Raw genomic sequence first — 12139 nt, 5'->3', positions numbered from 1 at the left:
CACCGAGTTGACTCACTTCCTCGTCCTCCAGAGCAAGGAGCTCCAGTCCGTGCTCGAAGGATCCGATTCGAAGTTCGTCGACCTGTTTGTAAAAGATTTGAGGTTTTGGTGTTTGAGAAGGGTTTGAGTACTGTGGGTGAGTGAGGGACAGTTCAGAGGTCCAATCCAGTTATAGAGTAATGCTTTGGCTGCTTTGGAAGCTATTGATTTGGATGTGGCTGAGGAGTTCTGCATTTTTGGGAGGACTTCGGATCTGTGGAGTTGAGAAATGAGAGTGAGGGAGTGAGAGTTCGGTGGAGCTTGCAGATTTTGATGTTGATGATGTGATGATGTTAATGTGATGATGATGTAGGTGATGATGATGATGATGTGGGTGGTGATGATGGTAATAATGTAAATGGATGCTACCCTTGTGCTGCCGGAATTGGATGCAAACTCATTTTGGCATGATGACAGATTGAGTTACATGAGCATGAGGGCCATGAGGTGCAGCAATCATCGAGTTCATGACCTTGGCAAGATTCGGAATAAGGTGAGAATCCTATCCTTATAAATTAGGAATTCAAGTTAGTTATATTAACTGACTAATTGTTGAAAAATTAGTTATTTATGGACAAGCATGAAATGGCCTTTGTGTGTAGAAAATTATTGTTGTTAGTTAAATTGTCGACGGAGTTGAATTAGTTCGTGGAGTTGAGAAATTGTGATAACAATGGTCTGCATAAACATTTTGTAAAAATGTTAGTGAGTAAAGAAAAGAAAGGTTTATATATATTGGGTGGCCTTAGTAAATTGTAGTGCACCTAATATGTCAAATCGATATCACAATTTTAAGAAATTGTTCGGTAATTTGAGTTAATTATCGAATTAGTCTCGATTGGTCAAAATTGGTCAATCCTGGTCAAACCAGGAAAAGTTGGGTTGAATTGGATTGAAATTGGGAAGTAATGATTCGGAATGCGATTTGTGAGAATCCGACCGTTGGATTTCCGTATATGTGTGGTTTATGAATGATTGCTAAGTCAAGATCATTATTGGACTAGGTGATTGACGGTTTGAGTTGGTGGACGATTGTGGATCGTATTTTGAGCTGAATTGAAGACGCAGCGGGATTATCGAGGTGAGTAAACCTCACGTGGTTCATATTACGAACCCAATACAATTAATTGCTTTATTTTGTTGCAATCATATGAACTATTGTTGGTGTTACTAGACATTCCTGTGTGAATGTCTGTATATATATTATTACGTGAAATAATATGTATTGTTGGAGTTGTGTTGAGTTTATTGTTGAGAAACAATATATTGTGAGAGGTATTGAGTTTATTGTTGAGAAACAATATATTGTGAGAGGTGTTGAGTTTTATTGTTGAGGAACAATAAATTGTTGTGATCTGTGGAGATCACTAGGTCACGAGGTGACCATGGCATCTATTAGTGAATCACGCTCTCGTACCGGGCTGGTGGTTATTAATAGTATTAAATCGTAATCACGTCTGTGGCCGGACGAGTGGTTACGTTCAGTTAGAGCTCTAGTCTGTCTGCCAAATGTGGAGTGACCTTATGAGTGAAATTGAGAGTAACTCATAAGTGTCAATATATATATGGTAACCTTATGAGGGAAATTGAGAGTAACTCATAAGGGTCTATATATATATATGAGTCTGTCTACCAAATGTTGGGAAATCTTATGAGCGAATTTGAGAGTAACTCATAAGTGTCTATATATATATATGAGAGTGAGGGATCTTATGAGCTAAATTGAGAGTAACTCATAAGTGTCTACATATATATATGAGAGTGAGTGATCTTATGAGCTAAATTGAGAGTAACTCATAAGTGTCTATATATATATATGAGAGTGAGAAAGTAACGTGGGTTTGTGGTAGTCTTGAAATCTAATAAATCAACAGTTCTTTCTTGTTTACTCATACTGGCTGTAAAAAGCTTACCGGGTTTTGTGTTGTTGCAACTCCCGGTACACTATTCAAATTGTGTAGCGGGTAATCCTACAGGACAGGAGAACCAGGACGGTGATCGTGCGGTTAGAGCAATTGTTAGAGTTTTACAACAATTGTAAGTTGTGAGGTGTGTTATGCTCATTTGAGCTTTATAATATATTGTGAGAGTGAATTGTAATAATGAACTCGAAGTTTCGAGATTTGGTTTTTTTGTAATTGTAATTATTCAGGTTTCGGATTTGAATTTATCATTCAAAATCCGGGGCGTGACATATGTATACATGTGAAAATTGTATCTAACTTCAGAAACTACTGCATATTTCATGTAGATTCATATTGCTGCCAAAGTAGCCATGATTATACTGATATATGCAATAGGCTAAATGAAATTTTCTTTTGAATGTGTTCTGCATATGTATTCAATGCTATCAAAATAACTGTAATGTATATGTATGAACATACATTCACAGAAGAAAATATAAAGAAAACTTGAAAGTTTAAATTAAAATCTAACTTCCAAAGCGGTTGGATATCAAGATTAGACTTTCTAGTTTAACATATATTTGATAATGAACATTCATAAATATATCGTTAGAGATAAGTGTATCACAAATGATACCAGCATCTTGAACATGATATATGTTTATTTATCTATCTGTATGTGATTCATTTGAAATGTTTATTCTATATGAATTAACATTTGGGATATGCATATAATTCTAGTATATAGTCAAACTGGAATATATGTTGAATGACTGATTTAGATTAATTTCATTCCAGCCATGCATTTTCTAATGAGCATTAATTAATCAAATTAACACATTGGAGAAAATGACAAGCTTGACTCAAAATCAATAAGTTCATATTTTATTGGTTATTCAGAGAAGTCAAAAGGATTCAAATTTTACTGCTGCTCAAGAATTAACAGAATTTTTGAGGCACATAGAGTAACCTTCTATGATGAAATGTTTAATTAGAATGAAGATGTGAATGTGGGGACCAGTGTTGATCAGATATATAACAACATGGAAGATTGGTTCATTTTTCCAGAATTTGTGCCACCTAAAACACGGATGATTAGTGAAGCACTCATACCAGCAGCACAAGGTGAAGCATTCATACCAGCAGCACAAGTTGAAAATCAATCTCAAGCAGTTAATTTTGGAAATCAAAATGATGCAAATGATGACAATTATAACAATGAAGATGTAGAAATTCTAGCAGCAGATCGAAGCACATAAAGTCTTAAGGAGATCAGAAAGATCAAGAAAATCTGCAATATGATCCAGTGATTATCATCTATATTTGACTGCAATTGAGTTTGATTTGGGGGAAGAAAATGATCTTGTTTCATTGAAAGAAGCTATGCAATCTAATAACAGCCACAAACGGAAGTTAGTAATGGAAGATGAACTTCAAAGCATGTCACAGAATGGAGTTTGGACATTAGTAGAAAGAACTGCAGATTTGAAACCAATTGGCTGCAAATGGGTTTATAAAAAAAAAAAAGGGATGCAAATGGCAAGGGTTCATTGAGGAAGAAAAGAAAATCTGCAAACTCAACAAGTCCATCTATGGACTCAAGCAAGCATCCAGACAATGGTTCTTAAAATTTGCTGCTGTGATTTCAGATTTTGGCTTTGAAGAAAATAAATTAGATGAGTGTGTGTACTACAAGGTTAGTGGGAGTCATTTCATATTTATAATTTTATATGTGGATGATATCTTATTAGCCAGCAGCAATATTGGTTTGCTGAAAGACACAAAAGAATTTTTGATGAAGAACTTTGACATGAAGGATATAGAGGAAGCTTACTGTGTACTTGGTATAGAAATCAGCAGAAACATAAATCAATGCATGCTGGAATTATCACAAAAGAATTACATAGATAAGATGTTGCTGAGATTTGGTCTAGAAAAATGCAGATCAGGAAGTGCTCCTGTTTCTAAAGGTGATTAGCTGCACAAAGGGCAATGTCCTCAAAATGTTCTAGATAGAAAAACCATGGAGAATGTACCTTATACTATATTGGTTGGAAGTCTCATGTATGCACAGGTTTGTACCAGGCCAGATATAAGTTTTGTTGTCAATATGTTATCCAGATATCAATCAAATGTTGGACATGAACATTGGGTTGCTGGAAAGAAAGTTTTGAGATATTTGAAATCTACCAGAGATCATATGCTGGTATACAAAAGGATCAAAGATATCATATGCTGGTATACAAAAGGATCAAAGATCAAGAATTGAAAGTGGAATGTTTTACAGATGCTTCATATAGACAAGACTTGGATGACTTGAAATCAACGTCTGGATATATTTTCATGTTTGCTGGCGGAGCCATTTCATGGAAGACTAATAAGCAATCATTAACTTCTACTTCAACTTTTCAAGCAGAATACATTGCAATATATGAAGCTACTGCACATGCCTTGTGGTTAAGAAATTTTATTTCAAGAATGAAAGTGGTGAATTCAATTGAAAGGCCATTGACCATTTACTGTGACAATGCAGCTGCTGTGTTCTTTTCAAAGAACAATAAAAGGACTTTATTTGGATCTAGAAACATTGATGTTAAGTATTTCTCTGTGAGAGAAAGTGTGAGAGACAATGAAGTAGAGGGGACTAGGATAGGTACAAAAGAGCAATTTGCATATCCATTGACCAAAGCATTGTCGGTTTCTGTGTTCATCAAACATGTGGAAAATATGGGAGTTTTAGGCAGTATCGACGGTTAGTACTAAGTTACTAGTATGTATTGCAACTATTTAGTAATGCATTAATTGTTATTAATCATCTCAGTCATTATCAAGTTCATTCATACAATTTTGAATGAAATTTTTTTATTCAAATATATCACTGCATAATTTAGCATGTATATACATTCAGATGTTGCTGATTTCACATCAGCAAATATGCAATTTGAATAACTCCATCAGGATCACCAATGCTTGTGAAAGTCGATTACTACATAACAAGCATGATCGATCACACTTGAGGTAATCCATGTAATTTTGATTACTATGATGTCATTATAAAAGACTGGCAACTTGCTAATTTGTCATTCTCTTCTATGATCCAGCTTAGTAAATCTTAATTGACAGGGTTTTGTAAAACAGATAGTATTTTTGAATTCAAGTGCACAATAAAGAAATAGGTTATTTACATGGTATACATCATATAATATCTAGTTCAGTGGGAGATTGTAAGATCATACCTACTGCACAGCAATAGATATGAACTAGGTATTATATGTTGTATGTCAGTTAATGTAAATGAGCTATTTTGAATTCAAATGTAAATACATTAACCAATATATATAAACTTTTTAAGTAATTGAATTAAGTTTACATATTAGAATATCTGTTAAAGAATTTCAAATTCAATTGTGTGGTTATCCAGACAAATCTATTAGGAAGTTATTTTGACAGTTCCTTGATGGAAGGAACTGCCATGTAACTGCTGTGTCGAACAGCTTTATAAATAAAGTGGAATTTGTATTTGATCCCTTCTAGAACATAAACACGCTCTCATTGAGTTTGTCCCATCAAGCAATAAAGAGAGATACGGTGTGTATCTAGGAGAAGATCAAATAGATAACGGCAGCAGATCATCAATGGATAACGGCAGCAATCCACCAAGTTAGTTTTATGATTTTATTGATCTAACATTTGAGATAGTATACTTGAGTTATATATTTATGTTTCATATTGAATCTAACAAGATTAGCTATAGAAGCAGCTATATCCCTCCAATTAATCCACTCAATGACAAATCCCTGCAGATGGCATGTTGTACGTGCAGCTTATTTCGGTAAGTGATTTAACTGAGCAAACAATATATATATATATATATATATGTGTGTGTGTGTGTGTGTGTGTGTGTGTGTGTGTGTTTGTGTGTATATATATATCTCTACACTCACAGGGATATTATTCGTGCGGAGTCACTATGCCAAAAAAGCTATCAGACAACAGAGTTCAGACGACAGAATAGTCATTTTCTGTCGTCTGAGTGTTTCAGACTAAATTCAGACGACACATAAATTAAATGTGTTGTCTGAATACAATGAGAAACCATGCTTGTTTCATTTTGAAGATATGGTCAGACTCAGACGACACTTAAATGTCGTCTGAAAAGATGAAAATTTTTTTAGCAAAAAGTTTAGATTTCCCTCCAACAAGATTAAGTCTTTTCCCTCCTAATTGCCCAAACCCTATCGGTGACCAGTAAATGTAAAACTATTCAGACAACAGAGCTAAGAAATTCTGTTGTTTGAATAAGGAGTGTTTGACTTTTTTTATTTGAAGTCGATCTGTTTTGACATAACACAAAACATAGCAGCTTCGTGTTTTTCATTCCCACAAACCTCTATGTCTAAAACTCTCTTCCGCCAACCAGAAACTCTATACCTCTCAAAAATCGGCCCTCTCTCAAATCAAATCTAATTTCTGAAACCCAGTCCTCTCTCACCCAGATTTCTCTCCTAATCTCCTTGACGAATCGATGATCGACGGCGGTTGCATGACGGGCAGCGACACATCTCTTTTCGGGTTGCCACAGAAAGTCTAGAAATCCGTAGAGCAGAGAATCGTAACCCACCCGTGTACTTGCTCTGTTTTTAGCCTCCACTGACCCTTCCAGAAGTTCCATGACTTCTAGATGTTTACCGTGCCAAATCTATAGATAAGAGAAAAGCATCGGAGGAGAAGAGGTTTTTCATCGGAGGTGATGTTTTATTGATGTTTGTAGTTTTGTGGTTTTGTGGTTTTGAATCGGTGGATTTTGTTGTGGTTGGGTTTCAATTGATCTTGGTTTTTATGTTGGGAAAATCTCACAAACAGTACCTAACCTATCGGCCACTAATAACTTTCGTACCTCAAGTTCAAGAAATATCATATTGGTACCTGAACTTCTGACCCCGACCCAATATCAGTACCTGGGAACAGTAAAATCGTTAACGGGGTTAATTTTTGAATGGTAAATCTGTCATTTCACTGTTCATCATCTCCGAAACTCTCCCCTCTCTCTGCAATACCAGATTTCTTCTTCATACCTCATCACCACTATCAACCAACCTTTCACTTCTTCAATAGCCACCGTCTCATCCACCACCAACTCCTCTCACCTCTCACCTCTCACCTCTCATTTGGTCGATTTGGGTTTGTGTGTGTGAGGTATGAAGAAGATAATGAAAAATCTGGGTTTGCAGAGAGAGGGTAGAGTTTTGGAGATGATGAACAGTGAAATGGCAGATTTACCCTTCAAAAATTAACTCCGTTAACGATTTTACTATTCCCAGATACTGATATTGGGTCGGGGTCAGAAGTTCAGGTACCAATTTGATATTTTTTGAACTTGAGGTACGAAAGTTATTAGTGGCTTGAAGTTCAGGTACTGTTTGTGAGTTTTTCCCTTTTATGTTTTGTTGAGGTAATGATTTTGGTTTCTATGTGTTTGGGTATGGTTTTGTGGTTTTCAGTGGGTGGTTTTTGTTGAGGTTTGGATTGTCAGTTTTTATAGATGTTTGGGTGTTTTGTTGTTTGAATGGTGATGATTATTTTGTTCTTATTGTGTAGGTTTTATGCAAAGGAGTATTTGGCTTGTTCTTTTGGTGTTGTTAGTTGGTTTTACTTGATTGTGCTGCTGTGAATCAGGTATTTAAGTTTTGTTTTCTGATTATTGATGAATCTTTTGTTCTTTAAATCAGAGGAAAACAGAAAGCGAATAAGCTCGATGAGAGTTTCTTCTATTGAGTTGGAATGACTTGGAAACAAGGAGATTGAGCGATGAGCTCGCTAGCTATGTCAAATTAATGTCTGACAGGAATTGAAGTACTATAGAAATGTAGGAAATAGATTCTATATATATATATATATATATATATATATATATATATATATATATATATATATATATATATATATATATATATATATTAAACCTCTTTCTTTGGTTAACATAAATGATCTCTCTTTAACTTGACGTCTTCATGATTGTAGGTTTGGATTTCTCACTAGAACAACATCACTGCAAGAAGGTGATTGTTACTTTGATAATTTCAATTATTGGTTTAGCAATTGATTTTGGTTTTTTTATTTTATATATATATATATATATATATATATATTTTTTATTTTTTTTTTTATTGAATTCTGATTCCAGGTTTTAGGAATTGATCCGTTGCCATCTCACTATGTGAACTTGCTGTTTACAGTGTTATAATTATAGATGTGATTCTACTTCCTCTTTATTTGTTTGCTAAGGCTGTTTTTTTTTTCTTTTTCCCTTTTGGTTCTTTGTTGAGGGTTTTGTTTTCTTCTTTATCGTTAACAATTAAGTATATATTGCTTGAATTAGTTATATGTATTCATTTAAGAAGCATTCTTGCTTACATGTATGTTTTGACATGTCTCAGGAGTGACGAACTCAATTTATCATGGGGCTTTGCAATTCAGGTTTGAGCATATAAGCTTGGTGTCTATTGGCTTGCTGGTGAAGTTTTCAGGGGCTTAAAATTTATCAGGTATATATGAAGCTATATTGTATGCTACTTGGGTGCTGAGAAGTGAAAATTACAAAATACGAAAACTTTTTTATAGTCTTATGTACAATTGCATGTTTACAGGGTCTCGAACTTGATATTGACCGGTTTGATCTCCAGAAAGTAAAATTACCGGCCAGGTAAATATATTTGTTATTGCCTCTTCTATATATATTCTTCCACAATCTGATTTTAGTCTTAATATAGTTATTGATCGTAGGTTGGTAAACATGAACATGAAATCCCTATATTTTGGTAACAGATGGATTCAAGTTGAGAACTTGAGATCTAAACATGGTATTTGATCTTTCATTCTTTCATATAATGCAGTTCAAGCTTGATATGCTGGACTGTTTGAAGAAATGTATGTTATATATGTTAACCTTATTCCATATTCCCATTGCAGTTGTCAAAATGTTTTCTTGATTATTGTGTCTTACTGCAAGTAATATAGTTTGGTTTTTTATTACGTCCTTCAATTTTATTCTTCTTTAGTATGAGTCATGTGATTACAGATAAAGAAAATCACCATAATACATTTATATGCTATTTACTTCTGAACAGATGATGAGGAAGATGGTACAATATCTGCGTTACATGATCTAGAAGCTAAAGAGTCTAACTGAGTACATACATATTAACACCTGAGTTTCAATATGTTATATCGGGCCACACTTTAACACCTGAGTTTCAATATGTTCTCTAAGCTTCTTTCCAAAGCTGTTTTCTTCCATAGGAACTACTTGGATACTTACAATTTCTCTACCTTCATGTGGAAGAATTTATCATCTCTGATTTATATTGAGTTTGGGGGGTTATGTGCTGGCTTTTATACTTCAGTTTTTTATGCTCTTGCAGATGATATGAAGACATTGGTGTGATGCCAGTGGTGTCCTCCAATTTGGCTGAAAGAAGGTAAGCTTTATTTCATTTTCTTAATATCTTTGTCAATCTGCATATTAAGCTGGATGAGGGTCAGGAATTGTGTGAATGTCACTCTCCTTCAACTTATTGAGGTCTATGACTTTGTTTATAGGCTAAAATGTTTTTTATACCACTCTTTGTTTATAACCTGTGAAACTCTCGGTACAACTGATCTCTGCATTCATCAATAGGGGTGGCAGTTATTGAGTTATGTCTCTTTTGTTTCAAAACTTCTTCATTCACTAATGATATCAAGCCCCTTTAAAGTTTTAGACAAAAATAGATTTTTTTAAAAGCGAAAACAATTTCAAACGGGACCGAAGTCTATCTTAACTAATGAAAAATGTTGTTTTCCAGTACAAATGAACGAGAGCTGAGCTCTGTGGCTTTAAGCATTTCTTAGAGTTAAATAAGTTGATAGTTGCTCGGCCCCATATGGCTCTAGGCCTGTCATGCACCATTCAATGAAGAATTAAGAATATGTGGACATTGAGTTTACTTGCTCTGTTTTTGGTGAGATTTGGATTTGAGTTTTGGCTTTTGGGTATTGGATGTGTTTTGGTTCTGATTTGGTTATGAATTGGGTGCATGGGTAGAACAGAAGGGCTTGCGTTTTGAACCGTTCGATTCAAAACCATATGGAAAGAATGCGGCAGAGTGCTCTGGTTAATGATGGGGTGAGTTTAGAAAACCACAAGGTTTCGTTCTAATTGAGTTTGGGTCTACGTCATTGAGCAATTTAGTTTGAACTTGCCCAAGTTGTGTGGTTATCAAAGACTAATGATCATGACTTACTATGTAGCTATGTAGTCTGAATTTGAAATTAGTACAGTGTCTGAATTTAAATTTAGTTGTATGGCAGTTGTGACCAAGTGACTAGATAGCTGATCAAAATTGCAATTTGATCTTTTTGTTTTTTTATTAGTTGTTCATTCCAAATTGTGTATGAAGATGCATTTAAGCATGAAAGAGAGAACATAAATTTTGATTGAAGTATATGATAAACTGATAATATAGTGATATAAGGAATGTAAAACAAAATGTCAGTGATACTGCAGTCATAATCTGGCTGAAATTCATTTTGTTGGGATTACAAATTTACAATGCTGTTTTGGATATATACCCTCTCAATATGCAGTTATCAATTGTATTTCCTTTGTTTTTTTTAATTCTATTTCTTGATAAATAAATCAGCAGATGAATCAGTAGTTACATTTGCTTGGACTTAGCCATTTGCTTTTGTATTGTGATTAGTTACATTTGTTTGAATTTCTTTTCATGAGTCACTGAAACGGATTGATTAAACTAAATCGGTCTTGCAATTTAAAATGACCTTACTTGGTCTTGCAACCTGGTCAAACACTCCTTTTATTCTTTTATTTCTCAGCCTTTCAATTTTCTTGCAAGTGCATCAGATGAAAAAGAAAAAAAAAAAATAGATTAAGACAAATGTACTGCAATAGTCTTTGAACCATAGACCCATTATACATCATCTTAAGTTTTTTCCACTGCAGTGTACAGGTTTGCTGACTGCGGTGCATAAGGACTACTCTACTATATATATGATATCAGAAGCAGGTGTCCAATCCCAGCCTGAAGGTATGGATAGTTTCTTTTCCTGTTATCTTTAGTTAATGTATTGCTTGCTTTGTCTTTTCATCAATCTTAGTTCTCATTGTGAAAAAAAGTATGTATTTAAGTCATTCATCTCATCTCCATGAACTGATGTAATTGCATTGAACTTTTTTTGACTAATGCTTTTTGTTTACTTAGAATAGTGTAAATTGAGAATGAGTGTGTGAAGAGTAAATTATTTTGTACTGGTCTATATATATGCATACAGAACATTTTGTCACTTCATAAACCAAAGAGCAACATTTTTTTAATCAAATGTACAATTTCCCTCGCTACTTTTGCTACCAAAAGTGAAAAGCTTTTCCAGAAGATTCATTCTACCGGCTTAGACAAAGTAACCAAAAGAAATGCATTTGCTTGAGAGAAGAAAAGTGTTTCATTGAGTGCCTTTGAATTTTTTATTTTTTGGTAATGGTTTTTCAATTTCATGCTAGGATATGTCTGCTGGAGCAAAGGACAACTTCCAAAACCAGTTTTGGGCTGGAAACCAAGATAGTGGCAGCATCCATTCCTTTTATGATGTCGCTGCTAATCCAGATTCGTATGGCAAAGGCACCAGATTTTTGAGACAAGTAGAACAATGTATAATGTAGTTTTACTATATCTAATGTATCTATAACGTAATTTCGATGTAAATTCAACCATATCAATAGTATACCCGCAGCACCGCGCGGGCATTTTGCCTAATAGGAATATAAATGTGACATTTGAAATACCATGCAACCACTAAATCAAAGTCAAAATATGTTGTTGGAGCTACTTAAGAACAACAGAATTTAGGAAAAATCTATTGTTATATTCCCACTCAAACAACAGAAAATTGTGGTCTCACAATCAAAACAAAGACAAAAATATATAAACTTCTGTTGACTCAAAATAAAAACAACGACATATAATTGTATTTTAAATGAATGTACAACAACAAATAATTGTTTTGTGTTAGTAGTTTAACTAACAGTTAATTGTTAGTTATTTTCCCACTCAAACAACAGAAAACTGTGGCCTTACAATAAAAACAACGACAAAAATATATAAATTTTCGTTGACACAAGACAAAAACAACAACATATAATT

The 12139-nt window shown here is 34.2% G+C and overlaps 2 long non-coding RNA genes across 2 annotated transcripts; both read left to right on the top strand.

Moving 5' to 3' along the window:
* The first annotated feature begins 8395 nt into the window (after positions 1-8395).
* On the top strand, positions 8396-8869 carry LOC133731580 (uncharacterized). The gene is made up of 3 exons (XR_009856723.1): positions 8396-8488; positions 8591-8646; positions 8837-8869. It is a non-coding gene; the product is annotated as an uncharacterized LOC133731580 (long non-coding RNA).
* Positions 8870-9900: 1031 nt separating this feature from the next.
* On the top strand, positions 9901-11824 carry LOC133733902 (uncharacterized). The gene is made up of 3 exons (XR_009857968.1): positions 9901-10107; positions 10945-11029; positions 11500-11824. It is a non-coding gene; the product is annotated as an uncharacterized LOC133733902 (long non-coding RNA).
* Positions 11825-12139: the final 315 nt, after the last annotated feature.

This window comes from Rosa rugosa, chromosome 2, assembly GCF_958449725.1.
Source record: "Rosa rugosa chromosome 2, drRosRugo1.1, whole genome shotgun sequence".
Lineage (NCBI taxonomy): Eukaryota > Viridiplantae > Streptophyta > Magnoliopsida > Rosales > Rosaceae > Rosa > Rosa rugosa.
This window is presented reverse-complemented; position numbering and strand designations above follow the sequence as displayed.